The 16475-nt window shown below is 42.0% G+C and overlaps 1 protein-coding gene across 1 annotated transcript in view; it reads left to right on the top strand.

Moving 5' to 3' along the window:
- SH3GL2 (SH3 domain containing GRB2 like 2, endophilin A1) overlaps positions 1 to 16475 on the top strand; it is a 227630-nt gene that overhangs the window by 194955 nt on the left and 16200 nt on the right. The gene's annotated exons all lie outside the window — the stretch shown is intronic.

The raw sequence follows: 16475 nt of genomic DNA, 5'->3' as shown, positions 1-16475 counted from the left end.
ATTGTGATCCACACAGTCAAAGGCTTTGGCATAGTCAATAAAGCAGAAATAGATGTTTTTCTGAAACTCTCTTACTTTTTCCATGATCCAGCAGATGTTGGCAATTTGATCTCTGGTTCCTCCACCTTTTCTAAAACCAGCTTGAACATCAGGAAGTTCACCGTTCACGTATTGCTGAAGCCTGGCGTGGAGAATTTTGAGCATTACTTTACTAGCGTGTGAGATGGGCGCAGTTGCGTGGCAGCCAGTTCATTCCCGGCATCAATCATGTCTGCGGTTCCTCTACCCATTATCCTGCAGTGGCTTCCCATCAAGCTGAGAAGAAACTTCTTGGCTGCGGGGCCTTGGCTCTTGCTCTGCCCCTAAGCCTGGGTTGATGTCCACTCTGACTGATTTGTTGCTGATCCTCAGCTGTGCTCTGCTGGTTCCTGCCTCAGGGCCTTTGCACAGGAAGTTCCTCTCCTGAAACACTGTTCTCCTGGCCCCTATTGTAGCTGTTCTTTCTTGTCACTCCACCTCCCTATGCAGTCCTTCTCTGCCCACTCTATTTCAAATAGCCCTTCCTGCTTACACTCAGATCCCCTTCTAATATTCTATCATGATTTTAAATTGTCCTCTATTTTACCTTAAAAAAAACCATTCCACTGACCACCTACATTTCTGTAGAATATAATCACAAGAGTAAGGACTTTTTCCTGTTTATTATCCCTAATATACAAATAGTGCCCTCATTATTTATTGAATGAGTACTGTTTTTCTCTCCCACTGTACCATAAACTCATCAAAGACAAGAAATATGTCTGTTTTTGTGTGTGTGTGTTGGGGGGGGGTGTGTATATAGATAGTTAGGTAGATAGATAATACCTAACACCTAGCATAGTAGTGCTTATTAGGTGCTTAATTTGCTGAATGAGAGAATCAACTCATGTTAATTATATTTAAGCTTCATCTATAAGAGTAGCTAAACTTTCTGATGGAGTCATGGTCTGCAGACCTGAACAGGCTGGAATCAGAGCCTGTTACTCTGTATATATAATACCTACTTGGTGTCATGCACAGTTAATACATTTCACAGTTCACAGTCACTTTAGAAAAAGTACAAAGTGCATATAAGCTCACATTTAAGAGATTGAACATTATTTTAAACTATTAAACAATAGCTGAAGCTATTGACAGCATATTCATATTTATATAGATAATAGTCATTCCTATTTTCAGATTAAAAAATTGAAGCTTCAAGAGAGATTAAATAAATTGTCCAAAGTCTTGCAGCAAAGGAACCAGAATTCATATTCACATGAGTATCTTCTTAGTCCATTTTGTCTTCATTGTCATATGCTACAAAATATGAAGCCACATTCAGTCTTGCTGTGTGTGTAGAATATACTCTAGAAAACTGAAAGTGAAAGTCACTCAGTTGTGTCCGACTGTTTGTGAGCCCATGGACTATACAGTCCATGGGACTTCTCCAGGCCAGAATACTGGAGTAGGCAGCCTGTATCCTTCTCCAGGGGATCTTTCCAACCCAGGGATCAAATCCAGGTCTCCCATATTGCAGGTGGATTCTTTACCTTCTGAGCCACCTTCTGAAGTCCACACTTAGAGTGGCTCCTAATGATTTCATCCTGGGTAATCTCTTCTTTTTGAGTATAGGTGGGATCTTGATGACTTCCTTCTAATTAATAGAATATGGCAAATGTAATGGGGTTACTACTCACCACTTCCTTAATTAGGTTCCATTATATGGCAAAACTGTGGGCTGTTACTCCCAAGATCATATTATATAAAACTTTCTTAGCAGACTAGAGTGAGAGGGATTCTCCTGGTGGTCTATGAGAAGCAAGCTGCCATGTTGTGACTGCCTTAGGAGGGGGCTGAGTGTCAGGGGTGGCCTCTAGGATCTAAGGGTAGCCACTGGCCAACAGCCAGTAAGAAGCCAGGGCCATCAGTCAAAACTACCACAGAGAAGTGAAATTTTATCAGCAACCCGAGGGAGCCAGGGAGCACACTCATCCCAACTGATATTTCCTGATAAACAAGGCAGCCTGCCAATAACTTGAATTGAATGTCACTTTATGAGACCCTGAACAGAGGCCTCAGTTAAGTTGTGCCTGGATGTCTAACCTGCAGAAACTGTGAGGTCATAAATCTGTGGCTCGAAGTCACTAACTTTATGGGATCTTGTTACACAGTGAAAAATTAATACAATATGGCTATTTGTTCCCCAGCCAGAGCTCCTATTTCAAGCATATCACTGTCTGCTGGAATCAAAAGGCCATTTGCCTTTATCATTTTTGGCTCTTTTACCTGGAAGCAGGAGTTAGATGGGGAAAACCTGTCAAATCTTTTCAGCTTAGGATGGAGTCCCCTGAACCCCTCAGGGGGTGGTAGGACAAGTCCACTTGGTGCTGAGACTAAGGTCTCTTTGAAATGTGTCACAGTGAAGAGCACTTGGCACAGTGCCAGGAACTTTGTAAGGGTCAAGAAATGTTACTCTCCTTCTCTTCCCAGTGGTCTGCAGCCCTGCCTCAGGGTATTTCAGGTGCTTACCCAGCAATTCCCCCACAGATAAGGCCTCCAGGGAAAAGTCCCACTACAAGATCCTCCCCACAGCAATCTCTTGTTCTGTCTGCTCTGAAAACCTGATGAAGCAGAGGTTCATGATGCTAGTCCACAAAAGACTGTATACTTTTCAAATAGCAGGAACCATTCTCTGCTCCTGGGATGTAATTGCCTGCCTTCCCAGGGCACACTGTGAGACTTCTGCTGGTACCTTCTAACACCCAGTGTGGAGGTGGGAGATGTTCGCTGTCCCATCTCAGGGGTTCTTAGGGATGCTGACTGCATATCACAGCTCTGTCTTAAAACACCTCCCTGCTGCTTCCCACTCTGCAGGGGCAAACAGAGCTTTGCTACCATGGAAAGAAGTGTTTTATAAATACCGTTATTTGGGTTGAGAGTAGCATGCTTCCTTGGTACAGCTGCATATTTGTATAAATCAGTAGAAAAAACATACTCTTTCCTTTCCTCAATACCTTCTAACACTTAACTCAAAAAAAAAAAAAAACACACACACCTGAAAATGTTTGAAGATATTTGGATAAGTCCTAATTACCACATAAATCTTTTGCCCCTTTAATAATTGTTAGTGTGCAAGACTGGAGAACACATTGCTCACAGTGCAGGGAGCATCAGAGGGTTCATCTCAGACATGCAGATATTCTGAGATTTTATCTGGAAAAATTAGGCCATTATACACAATCATCACAGGTTGCTAACGTGAAATATATGCCAAAGTGTTATTTATTACATACATTTTATTGCAAGTATTAAGTCCCAAGTCTAACTTAGTGTGATTTGGGGATTGATGTTCCTATTCCAATTGTAATCTCTCTAAAAGATTTTACAAATGTAGTTGATATAATCCAGACTTAATTTTTTGTTCCAACTAAAGATATCATTGAGCTTTGATAAATAATAAGGAGGTAAAGAGAAAGCTCTTGGTGGACCTTTTCATGCAGTGGTCATCATCTACATTTTTTTCCCAGCCAAAGTGGGGAAGGGGAGCAAAGGAACCAACATTGAGCTGAGTGCCTGCTTTGATTACACGTATCGCCTCATTTCACCATCACTACACTTCTGTCACTAAGTATTAGTATCTCTCACTTTGCCCCGGCACAGTGAGGGTGAGGTCAGCCTGCTCTTCTCAGAAGAGCTGCAGTCTGAACCCTGTCCCTGTATTCCTTTGACAACATGTGTCCTTGCACTAATTAGTAGGCAGTGGTAATAGATTTCATCACAGGAAAATGCAGGTTCAATTTTTTTATCTTCAAAAAGAGGCTGTATTTTCACATCTAAATATATCACTTTGATCCTCTTGATTTTACCAGTATCCATTCACAGTATCTGTTGTATTTAGTAGTTAATTTCCATAATGATATTTATTAACTTTCTACAATAAGGGAGAGTAAATTACCTTGAGACCCATACACATAAACCATATCATTAGGAAAGAGTCAGGCTGGTGTCTTCATTCTTGTAGAAACAAAACGGAGTAAAGAAGGGGTTAAAAATAGAACAAAGTTAAAATCTTTAAATTGGAGGTTTAAAGTAAGACTTACTGGTTTTTATCTCAGCGATGGTTTTGCAAAGGACAATTTTCTTTGGTTTTGAAATTTTACACTGAGGCTCTGTGTACACTGGGATAGATACCGTGTACTTATTTACAAGTGACCTGGTTCACTTATCCTAGTGGATTCGAGGACATGTAAAAGATATTGTTAGATCTGAAAGGCATTATGAAAATCAGGTAAGACTGAAAATCAGTTTTCTCAGGTTCAAGGTGAGGAAGCAGAGGTCCAAAGTTTAGGTGGCTCATCCAAGGTCACACAGGTGGAGAGATCGCCAGTCTCTTCACTCTGGGGCAGTACTCATCTTACTTCCTGAATCACAACAAGTATCACACTCCCTCACCTCTGCATTTTCAAACAGCTAACAAGTGTAAATATAGCTGGAGCTCTGCGTCTTGCTGCTGACATATCTTAATTTGACCTATTTTAATGAAGAAGTAATAGAGCAGCCAGAGTCGGAGTGGCATTATGGGAGGACATTAGGCTTTTGAGACACAGCTAGCGTTCGGTTTTTCCTCAGCTTCTTGTTGCTTCACGTCCTTGGGCTACTGTATCATTTCTTTCTGCTTCGTTTTCCTTATCTGGAAAGTGAGAGAAGCCAAAGCTGTCTCTCGTGTTTGGGGGAGAATTAAAGAGATTATGTATGTGAATTACACATAGTAGATATTACTGAAATGATAGCTATGGGATGAAATGTCATCATGATCTTCAGTGATTCAAAGATATTTCAGGGATTTTTCTAAATTTTCAGAACAGATGGTAGCATTTATGAAGACTAGTACAAATTATTGAGCATTTGTCTGATAAAACTCTCTGCTCTTTGAGGCAGCTTGATTTGTTTTCTGTAATGTAGGTAGAGATGAGAAAGGAAGTCAGTCCTTTAAAGAAGTGAAAGGCTTCCAGAAAATTTATTCCCTGATGGATGCTAAATCCATTAGGCTTCCCCCTCTGTCAGAAGACAAGGATGTGCCTTGGAATTTTGTGGCCACATCTTCTGCCTGAGTGTATCAGCTGCCTTCATCAGCACTAGCCAGGGTAGGGGTGGCTTTTTTTCTTCCCTGTTGTGAGAGACACCCTGTCAATATGTTTTCTTATTTGGAATATCCCAGTTGAATAGAGAAAGAAGCTACTCCTGAGAGCATTCTATAGAAGTTTAAAACAGATTGTACTTTTTATGATTTATGAAAGGTTTCTTTGTAAACACTCCTGTCATGATCATTTGGTGGGAGGAGAAAGATGAGGTTCAGACTCTGCCCTCCCTGTCCCCTGCAGTGAACACTCATGTTCACCACCCTGCTTGCCTTCAGTCCCTACCTGTGCTCACGTTTGTGCTGGGACTCTTCATTCCCCTCCCTGTTCCAAAGAGACTGCTTATTTCCAGAGCTACAGAAATCCTACTTGCTGTAAACCTTGATTTTGAATCCTAGTTCAGTTCAGTTCAGTTGAGTCACTCAGTCCTAAATAATGAAACTAAAAAAAAAACCAACATCAGGACTCTTTTTTTTTTTTTCCTTCTAGGTAAAAGAGCACTCCATCTTCTGCCATCTCTTTCTTTGGGACCAAACCCCTTTAGAACACACCACATTTTCTTGTCCTCACAAGCTTGGGGTCCACTTGTCCTGACAGTTCATGAAACCTTTCTAGAAAAGCAGTCTCTGCAAGGTTTAATATCTGTCAAAACCTCAGTGCTCATATTGAGTGTGCTGCATGCTGTTTCCGAGCTGGAGAAGGAAAACTACTGTGTTTTCTCTATGCTCTGCCTGCAGACACTTCTGACACTAGATGCATTTGTGTATGTTTTTCTCCCCACACCAGCCAATTCTCTTGACTACCTGGGATCGTACAGTTCAACTCAGCTCCAGCACTGTCCATCTGGAGTTGGCATCACATAAGCTAAGGACTCAGTCCTCCCACAAGGCCCCCATTTCAGATACCAGTCCCAAGCCTGAGCCTCTGGTGCTTCTGACCTCCTCCGTGGGCTTGCTGATTTGCTAGAATGACTCCTGGAACTCAGGAAAACACTTGTTTAATGTTTACCCATTTATTATAAAGGATGCACCTGAGGAACAGCCAAATGGAGGAGATGGGTAGGGTCAGTGTAGGGAAGAAGCTTCAGTAACTGTGAGAAAATTAGACTGTTTGAAGTCACCCAGTTTATGATGGCTTTGTTATAAAAGCCCTCAGAAAATAATACCAACAGTGATAGGATACTTCTTTCAGGTTCAGTTCAGTCGCTTAGTCATGTCTGACTCTTTGCAGCCCCGTGGACTGCAGCATACCAGGCTTCCCTGTCCATCACCAACTCCTAGAGCCTACTCAAACTCATGTCCATTGCATCGGTGATGCCATGCAACCATCTCATCCTCTGTCGTCCCCTTCTCCTCCTGCCTTCAATCTTTCCCAGCATCAGGGTCTTTTCCAATGAGGTGGTTCTTCACATCAGGTGGCCAAAGTATTGGAGCTTAAGCTTCAGTGTCAGTCTTTCCAATGAATATTCAGGACTGATTTCCTTCAGGATTGAATGGTTTGATATCCTTGCTGTCCAAGGGACTCTCAAGAGTCTTCTCCAACAACACAGTTCAAAAGCATCAATTCTTTGGTGGTCAGCTTTCTTTATAGTCAGCTCTCACATCCATACATGACTACTGGAAAAACCATCTCTTTGACTAGATGGGCCTTTGTTGGTAAAGTAATGTCTCTACTTTTTAATATGCTGTCTAGGTTGGTCATAGCTTTTCTTCCAAAGAGCAAGCATCTTTTAATTCCATGGCTACGGTAACCATAGGTGGTGATTTGGAGTCCAATTAGGAGAATATTAAAGGAGTAAGCACAGCATGCCAGGAGGGCAGTGTCATGCATTTGCTTCAATGATGGCCCTCTCAGCAGTTTAGAAAGCAGTTAGGGGTTATTTCTGGCTCCTCAAAGGAGTCTAAATTCTGTCTTTGCCGCATAGTAACATAGGAGAACTTGGGCAGATTTTCCTGTCTCCATGAGTCTCTACATCCTCACCTTGTGAATGCAGCTCAGTCCTCTCTCCACATGGGAATGATGCAGTGAGACTCACAGGCTGGTGATGGTTGTGAAGATTAAATTTAAATTCTGTAGGTAAAGCTCCTGGTTGATGATGAGTCTAATTAAAGCTACCTACCAAATATATTAAAGCTCAACATTCAGAAAACTAAGATCATGGCATCCGGTCCCATCACTTCATGGCAAATAGATGGGGAAGCAGTGGAAGCAGTGGCTGACTTTATTTTGGGGGGCTCCAAAATCACTGCAGATGGTGATTGCAGCCATGAAATTAAAAGACGCTTAGTCTTTGGAAGGAAAGTTATGACCAGCCTAGATAGCATATTCAAAAGCAGAGACATTACATTGCCAACAAAGGTCCATCTAGTCAAGGCTATGGTTTTTCCAGTGGTCATGTATGGATGTGAGAGTTGGACTGTGAAGAAAGCTGAGTGCTGAAGAATTGATGCTTTTGAACTGTGGTGTTGGAGAAGACTCTTGAGAGTCCCTTGGACTGCAAGGAGATCCAACCAGTCCATTCTGAAGGAGATCAGCCCTGGGATTTCTTTGGAAAGAATGATGCTAAAGCTGAAACTCCAGTACTTTGGCTACCTCATGGGAAGAGTTGACTCACTGGAAAAGACTCTGATGCTGGGAGGGGTTGGGGGCAGGAGGAGAAGGGGACAACAGAGGATGAGATGGCTGGATGCCATCACCAACTCGATGGACATGAGTTTGGCTGAACTCTGGGAGTTGGTGATAGACAGGAAGGCCTGGTGTGCTGTGATTCATGGGGTCGCAAAGAGTCGGACACAACTGAGCGACTGAACTGAACTGAACCAAATATATTTGGTATTCTCACCTACCAAATATAAAACCAGATGAAAAAGAAAACTTGTAGAATTTTGTTTAATCTTGATTTGGGGGGAATTTTCTTCCCCTTCTCCCTTTTATCTAATGGCCTATCCTTCAAGATTCCAGGTGTTTCCTTCTTTATTATGACTGAATAATATTCCATGTTATGAATGTATGTATATATACCAAAAGAATTGTATGATCTCACTTATATGTGAAATCTAAAGAAACCAGACTCATAGAAATGGAGATCAGATTGTTGCCAGAGGTAGGGGGTGGGAAAAAAGTATTAGTCACTCAGTCCTGTCTGACACTTTTGGAACCCCACGGACTGTAGCCTGCCAAGCTCCTCTATCCATGGGATTCTCTAGTCAAGAATACTGGAGTCGGTTGCTGTTCCATTCTGCTGGGGAATCCTCCCAACCCAGGGATTTAACCTGGCCAAGGTACAAACTTTTGGTTATAAGTTCTAAGGATGTAATGTATAGCGTGATAACCATAGTTAACAGTACCACGTGATTTAAATTCTGTATTTCAATACCATATTGAAAGTTGCTAAGAGAGTTGGGTGTACTTAAAGTTCTTGTAAGAAGAAAAAATTTGTAACTGTGTGAGGATACATATTCCTGTAGTGATCATTTCATGATATATGCATATATCAAATTATTATGTTGTATACCTTGAACTTATTCAGTGTTATAGGCCAATTATATCTCAGTAAAACTTGGAAAGAAAAAAAAAAAGATTCCAGGTATTTCAGATAATCTACCATCTTTTGGGCTTAAGACCCATGTATTTAGTTGTATGTTTAGTCCAATCTTGTGGATATTCTGTTAGACTTTGTCTTTGCTGAAATTGAAACATCTCTATACATCCTCCCCCAAGTCTCCCCAAAATCATGTCAAATTTTTATCATCCCCTAGCCAGGTGTTCAGTCTAGAGATTGGAATGCAGTGTATTCTCAAACTTGGTATATGCTAGAATCACCTACTGCTGCTGCTGCTGCTGCTGCTAAGTCACTTCAGTCATATCCGACTCTGTGCGACCCCATAGATGGCAGCCCACCAGGCTCCCCCGTCCCTGGGATTCTCCAGGCAAAAACTCTGGAGTGGGTTGCCATTTCCTTCTCCAATGCATGAAAGTGAACAGTGAAAGTGAAGTCGCTCAGTTGTGTCCGACTCCTAGTGACCCCATGGACTGCAGCCTACCAGGCTCCTCTGTCCATGGGATTTTCCAGGCAAGAGTACTGGAGTGGGGTGCTAGAATCACCTAAGGGATTTTAAAAACTATAGATGGTTAGACCAATTACTCAGACATCTGAGAGTAGGACACAGGCATCAAGGTTTTGTTTTTTTTTTTTTCCCTGAACTTTTTATTGATCTACAGTATAAGAAAGTATAGTGCTCAGATCCTAAGTGTATGGCTCAGTGAATTATTGCAAACTGATACTGTCATGTAAAGGTACCCAGTCTAAGAAACTGCTCACTGCTGGCCTCCCACGAGTGCCCGTCAGATGCGAACTGCCCTGACCTCTAATGCCACACAGTTCTTTCAGTTTTAGAGTGTTGCTTAAATGGAATCATGAAGCATGTACTCTGCAGCTCTGGCTCCTTTTGCTCAACTTTATATTTGTCTTTGCTGTATATAGGTACAGTTCTTTCATTCTCATTGCTGTTCCAGTGTGAGAATAGAGCACAGTTTATTTATCTGTTTTCTCACTGACACACATTTGGGTGTTCCTATTTTCTGGCTACTTTGAATAGCCCATTTTTGTACATGTCTCTTATACACATTTCTGATGGATATATGCCTTTAAGTAGAGTTGCCGGGGCATAGGGTATCTTTTCAGCTTTCGTAGATAGATATTGCTAAGTTGTTTTCCAAAATGTTCTCCCAGTTCTTACTCCCACCAGCAAAACTTGAGAGTTCCGGTTGTTCTACATCCTCTGAACACTTGATTTTTTTTAGTTTTCTTCTGCTTTAACTATTACTGTGGTTACAATGTGGTTTTATTTGCATTGCCAGAATAATGAAGTCAAGCCCCTTTCAGATGCTTATTAGATATTTGAATATCTTCTTTTGTGAACTGTCTGTTCAAACTTCTTGCCCATTTAAAAAACTGGATTATCTTTTTCTTAATGATTTATAGGAGGTTTTTTTTTTTCCTTTTAATGTTTTGGATACATGTCCTGTTTTGAATATGCGTATTGTGAGTATCTTAACTCATTTTTCTTGGTTGCCTTTTAATTCTTTCTGTTGACTTCTTTTGAATAGAAGTACTTAATTTTAACATAGGCCAATTTAGAAATACTTTTTCTTTATGACAAAGTGTTTTTGTGCCCTGTTTTAAGATATCTTTGCTTACTCTACAGGTCAGGAATGTGTTCTCCCGTATCACTTTGTAAAGGTTGTACTGTGTTGGGGTCCATAATTAGATCTGCAGAATTAATTGCACGTATAGTGTGAGGTGGAGTTAAGAGTCATGGTTTTTTATTATGGAATCTAGTTGACCCAGTACCACCTTTAAAGGAATCAATAGTTTAAAAACCTCCTCAGGCAGTTCTAATGGGCAGCCATCCTTTGCCCTAACACCAGCCTGAATGCCCCTCTTCCTCTTCACACTTAATCAATTACCTGGTCCTGTTAGTGCTACCCACCACAGGACTCTAAAGTTCACTTCCTTCCCCCTTTCTGTTTCCTTAGGACTCATCTGTTAAATTACAGTTTTCTCATGGGTTTCCCTGCTTCCAGTTGCTTCCCATTTGGGGAAGACCCTTCCCACATCCCACTTTTCCTGCAATGATGATGGGTATCTTTTCCCCCAAATCTAAATGTAATTTAATTTGAATTAAAGCCCTTTTGACCGTCTAGATGTTAAATAACTCTCTGTCAGCAGCCTTCGATAGGAGAATCTCAGCTCCTTAGCTTGCGGTTCAGGGCCCTTCACTACCTGGTTCCTACTCACCTTATTCTCTTTGACCTTGCACCTCAGCCACAGACACTTTGGAGTTTCCAGATGTGCCAGGTATTTCCATATGCCTTTGCTCATACTCTCTAGATACCTAGAGTGGCTGTTCCCATCCCACTGCCTTTACAGCTAACTCCTCCAGAAACCCAGCTGGATTGCCACCTGTTTCCCAAGTCTCCCCGCCTTAATTTTCTAGCAGAGTTCATTGCTCTATCCTGTGATGTGAATATGTTGTATCTTTATTCACAGTATTCTCTGAATCTGCCTCAAATCACAGTGAGTAGAGCGTGCTCTCACTTTCCAACTAGACAATAAGCTCATGAGGACAGAGACTGGACCTTATTTCTCTTAGAGTCTCTCTGACATAGTCCTGTTCAGACAATAAATGTTTTGTTCATTTAATTAGTGAAAAAAATCTTTAGAAAGCTGATTTTTAGGAAATACCTCTTCAATCAGGGCTTCCCTGATAGCTTAGTTGATAAAGAAGCCACCTGCATTGGAGGAGACCCTGGTTTGATTCCTGGGTCAGGAAGATCCCCTGGAGAAGAGAAAGGCTTCCCACTCCAGTATCTGGCCTGGAGAATTCCATGGGGTCGCAAAGAGTCGAACACGACTGAGTGAGTTTCATTTTCACTTCACTCAGGGAGTACAAATTCATAATTTTTCTGTAATGGGGGATACATAATTGTTTCCAGTTCCCCTATGTATTGATTTTTATTGATCTTTTTTTATCCCCTTAGGGCTTATAATTTAGCATAGGAGCCCTCTTTTCCTGGAAAAAAATGAGAGCCTCTGTCTTGATTTCAGGAGGTTGTGTGATCAGCTTCTTACCATTTTCCCATAAAGCAGCATTTCATGGTGTAGTTGAGAGATGACTTGCTTCCTGAGACCCGGTTTTAATAATAAGAGGGAATAGGAAATGAGGTCCCACCCTTCTGCACTTTAAAGAATGGAGTCAGGAGACATGGAAAGACCCAGCAGCTTCAGAAATGTTAAAATCTGGTTGTATGTAAGGGAAACATCAGCCAGATTGCCATCAACATGACCTGCTCTCCCAAATCATCCTTTTAGATCTCAGAGTTTCTGCATAGTTAGATCTTATCAGCAGCCTTTCACTCTGTTCAGAGCACAATAGGAAACTGTTGTGCTTTTGAACAGGGAAGTCTTAGTTCTAAGGATTAGAAAAAATGATGTATACAGAAAATGATATAAAAAGTCAGAATTTTTAAATAAAATCATTCAGCCCACAGTCAGTAAGTAAGTGCCTGCTGTATGTTAGGCCCTGTGCTAGAATTCAGTAGGATGTAGTTTCTCAGCTTGTAGCAGCAAACAGACATGCAGAAGAGAGAGAAACAAAGTATCATTTGAGCTATCAGTGTATATACAGGGCATGGTGGAGATATAAAATGAGGGAAGGGTCACGTCTACTCAGAGGCAATAGAGGTAAAGGGTAATTGGGAAAGACTGTAGAAAAGGTGTGCCTGGTATTGTGTTGAGCAAATAGAGAGGGAAGGTCGTTCTAAGAAGACTGACAGTCCTAGCAACTTAAGAAAACTGCTGAAGTTTCCTGTAGCTGAAGGCTTTCTTGGAGAATTCTTCTATCTAAGAAGAATCACCTTATGTAGAGATCTTGGAAAAGTTTTAGTAATTATCCAACTGTCTTCTTTTTTTCACCTTTTTTATCAGTGAAGAACCTGAGACTCAGAGAGGTAAAGTAACTCACACAAAATCCCACAGGGAACTTACTGGCATGTCTGATATTCATAAAAATAGGCAACATGTGTTGAATATTTATCATGTACCAACATTGTGACATACATTATATCATCTAATCCTTACATCATCCTAACCCAAGAATGGGGAAGTACTGTTTTACCAATGAGGAAACTAAGGCCCAAATCATCCAGCAAGAAATATAGCCAGGATTTGGACTCAGACAATCTGACTCCAAAGTCTATGTCTTAATCCCGCCTTGTTAAACTGACTGTCCTTTCTGGTGTTCTCAATTCAGTTAAGTTCAGTTCAGTCACTCAGTCATGTCCAGCTCTTTGTGACCCCATGAACTGCAACATGCCAGGCCTCCCTGTCCATCACCAACTGCTGGAGTCTACCCAGACTCATGTCCGTTGAGTCGGTGATGCCATCCAACCATCTCATCCTCTGTCATCCCCTTCTCCTCCTTCTCTCAATCTTTCCCAGCATCAGAGTCTTTTCAAATGAGTCAGCTCTTCACGTCAGGTGGCCAAAGTGTTGGAGTTTCAGCTTCAACATCAGTCCTTCCAGTGAACACCCAGGACTGATCTCCTTTAGGATGGACTGGTTGGATCTCCTTGCAGTCCAAGGGACTCTCAAGAGTCTTCTCCAACACCACAGTTCAAAAGCATCAATTCTTCAGCACTCAGCTTTCTTTATACTCCAACTCTCACATCCATACATGACTACTGGAAAAGTTCTTCCCACTATTAGCAGCTAACTCCCACCTACAGTTGTTTTCTTTTATGTCTTTCCTGAAAACAGAGTTGCAGAATTGAAATATTTATGGTCATTTTTATTGACTTATTTTCAGGGCTCTACCAAGGATAGATCATAAATTTTTGTTAGTTTAGATATTAGACCATCAGCCACTGCATTCATCAGAATTCAGTAAGGGAAGCAAAGCCATAGTGGATACTATGGGCTAAGATTTTTATTAAAGGAACTAGAGCTTATATAGTTGTAGAAAGAGCTGGGTAAGTAAAGGTAAAAAAAAAGTGGGGTTAAGGATCAGAGAAAGTTCAGTGACTAGCCCTGACCCAGGCAAACAAACTTCTGGGAATCTGGAGGGTAGGCAGGCCCAGCTCTGGAAGCAACACTGCAAAGGGCAGCTGGCATGGAAGGAAAGCTGTGGAAGCTGGTTGGCTCTTTAAGGTCACCCCCTCTGTGAGTTTGCAGCACAGTCTTGTGGTAGGCCTGGGGGCACTCTTGGTCACCAGAATCAACATTCTCAACATTTGAGAAGAGCAAAATCACTGCAGATGGTGACTGCAGCCATGAAATTAAAAGACGCTTACTCCTTGGAAGAAAAGTTATGACCAACCTAGATAGCATATTCAAAAACAGAGACATTACTTTGCCGACTAAGGTCCGTCTAGTCAAGGCTATAGTTTTTCCAGTAGTCATGTATGGATGTGAGAGTTGGACTGTGAAGAGGGCTGAGTGCTGGAGAACTGATGCTTTTGAACTGTGGTGTTGGAGAAGACTCTTGAGAGTCCCTTGGACTGCAAGGAGATCCAACCAATCCATTCTAAAGGAGATCAGCCCTGGGATTTCTTTGGAAGGAATGATGCTAAGGCTGAAACTCCAGTACTTTGGCCACCTCATGCGAAGAGTTGACTCATTGGAAAAGACTCTGATGCTGGGAGGGATTGAGGGCAGGAGGAGAAGGGGACGACCGAGGATGAGATGGCTGGATGGCATCACTGACTCGATGGACATGAATCTGAGTGAACTCCGGGAGTTGGTGATGGACAGGGAGGCCTGGCCTGCTGCTGTTCATGAGGTCTCAAAGAGTTGGACACGACTGAGCGACTGAACTGAACTGAGGTACAGAGTATGACCTCAAGGACACACTGGAACCAGGGTTCATCCTAGGCTCGCATGCATGGCTGCTGCTTCACTTTTGCCTCCCAGATCTCATGCAGCCTCACTCTGGAGCAGCTCTAGCTTGGAAACATGCAGGGAAGAGGCTCTGGGAAATATAGTTTCCCCTACAACCAGGTTCCCCTACAACCACACACACACCTAGAAAGAGGACATGGAAGGTAGAAAGGGGTGCCTTTGCCTGTCTCCAGTGCCTATGGAGTATGTGTGTGTCCTAGTTACTCTTTTGGCTGTTTATCACTGAATCCTGATAACTGCTTTCAGAAAGAATTGATGTTCAGAGATACATATCTAGCAAAATTTGAAGCCTGGATTTTTTTCCTTTGTTCGAATGAGCCAAAACTAATGTGTATTTTAATGTACTATGCTGCTTTTCATGAGAGACAAGATCTAATGGTTTGTTTTCCTGTTCATTTGAATTAATAAGTAAATTTTTAAAATTTAGATTTAGCAGAAGTTCTGGGTTTTCCACATTCCAGTTAGTTACCATGCTAGTTACTTAGGAGAGACCGAGCAGTGACTCACAGGGACACCACTTTTAGGTCAGAGGAGAATAAGTCCATCTGGCAGCGTGATGAGAGCTTCTGTTTTACTCTCAGCAGAGCTTTGACTTTCCTTCAGCTATGCCCAGAATTAAAAAGCGCATCAAGGGATGCTGCGGATGATGCTTTAGAGTCAGGAGCTGATTGGATCAAGCTTTGGCTGCCCCTGTTTCCCTTCCTGAAAAGATAATCTGGATTTTTGAGAACAAAAAAGAAACTGCCCTCCCCACCCACTTTCTTGCTGCTGCTGCTGCTAAGTTGCTTCAGTCATGAGGCTCCCCTGTCCCTGGGATTCTCCAGGCAAGAACACTGGGGTGGGTTGCCATTTCCTTCTCCAATGCATGAAAGTGAAAAGTGAAAGTGAAGTCACTTAGTCGTGTCCAACTTTAGCGACCCCACAGACTGCGGCCCACCAGGCTCCTCCATCCATGGGATTTTCCAGGCAAGAGTGCTGGAGTGGGGTGCCATTGCCTTCTCCGAGACCCCCTTTCTTAGCAGAAGGCAAAGCAGTGGACGCCCTCTGGGGGATGCATCAGCCTTTCTGATCACCCTGATGTCACTTCCTGCTGTTTCAGTTTGCCCGATGCCTTTCCTTCCAGAAGTTACCTACATGTGGACTCACTGAGACCTTGCTTCTGAGGGTTTTTTCCTTGATGGCATTTCACCTGTTAATCGTCATGAGCTTCTCTCTTCCTAGCCAATTCTCTTTGCTCCACTGAATTTAGTTTTCAGTAGAACTCTTTAGTGGAAAGACCCATGAGGTTAGAGCAGTGCCCGGACTATAAAGATACTGTGAATATTGTTTATCCAGTTCCACAACTAAATTAGGTCTCCTGCTGGAAAAGGAAGTGGGAAATATGTTAAATTTAGTTCTTCATAATGGAAGTAATATATGCTCATATTATTAAAATAGAAAATGTTTTTTTAAAGCTTTTAAAAATAAGCATATTTAGTTCTTTTTGGCTGTACCGGGTCTTAATTTCTGTGCACAGGCTTTCTCTGTTTGTGGTGAGCAGCATCTGCTTGTGAAAACCACTGCCATGATCATCTATGAATTTCCAAGGTAGTCGGTTTATGCATTTATTCTTTCCTTCAGCAGTCAGGGTTACACATCTGCTGCGTGTACAGCTTCATGCTAATCCTGTCTAGCAGATAGGCAGAGCAACATACCAGTATCCTGCTCTCATGGGTCAGGGGAGAAGTTGCTATTAAGAAGCTGTTTCTGCAGTAAACTTAGTGGGGGCAGCTTGAACTAGAAGAGTGAAGGTGGGAGAGTAAAGACGGGGGCCTAGTTACAGAGCCGGTAACGATTTGAAAGAAAAACTAAAGGTA

The sequence above is a fragment of the Oryx dammah genome, unplaced genomic scaffold (assembly GCF_014754425.2).
Source record: "Oryx dammah isolate SB20612 unplaced genomic scaffold, SCBI_Odam_1.1 HiC_scaffold_1, whole genome shotgun sequence".
NCBI classification, from domain to species: Eukaryota; Metazoa; Chordata; class Mammalia; order Artiodactyla; family Bovidae; genus Oryx; species Oryx dammah.
The sequence above is the reverse complement of the archived record's forward strand: the minus strand, read 5'-3'. Positions and strand labels throughout refer to the sequence as shown.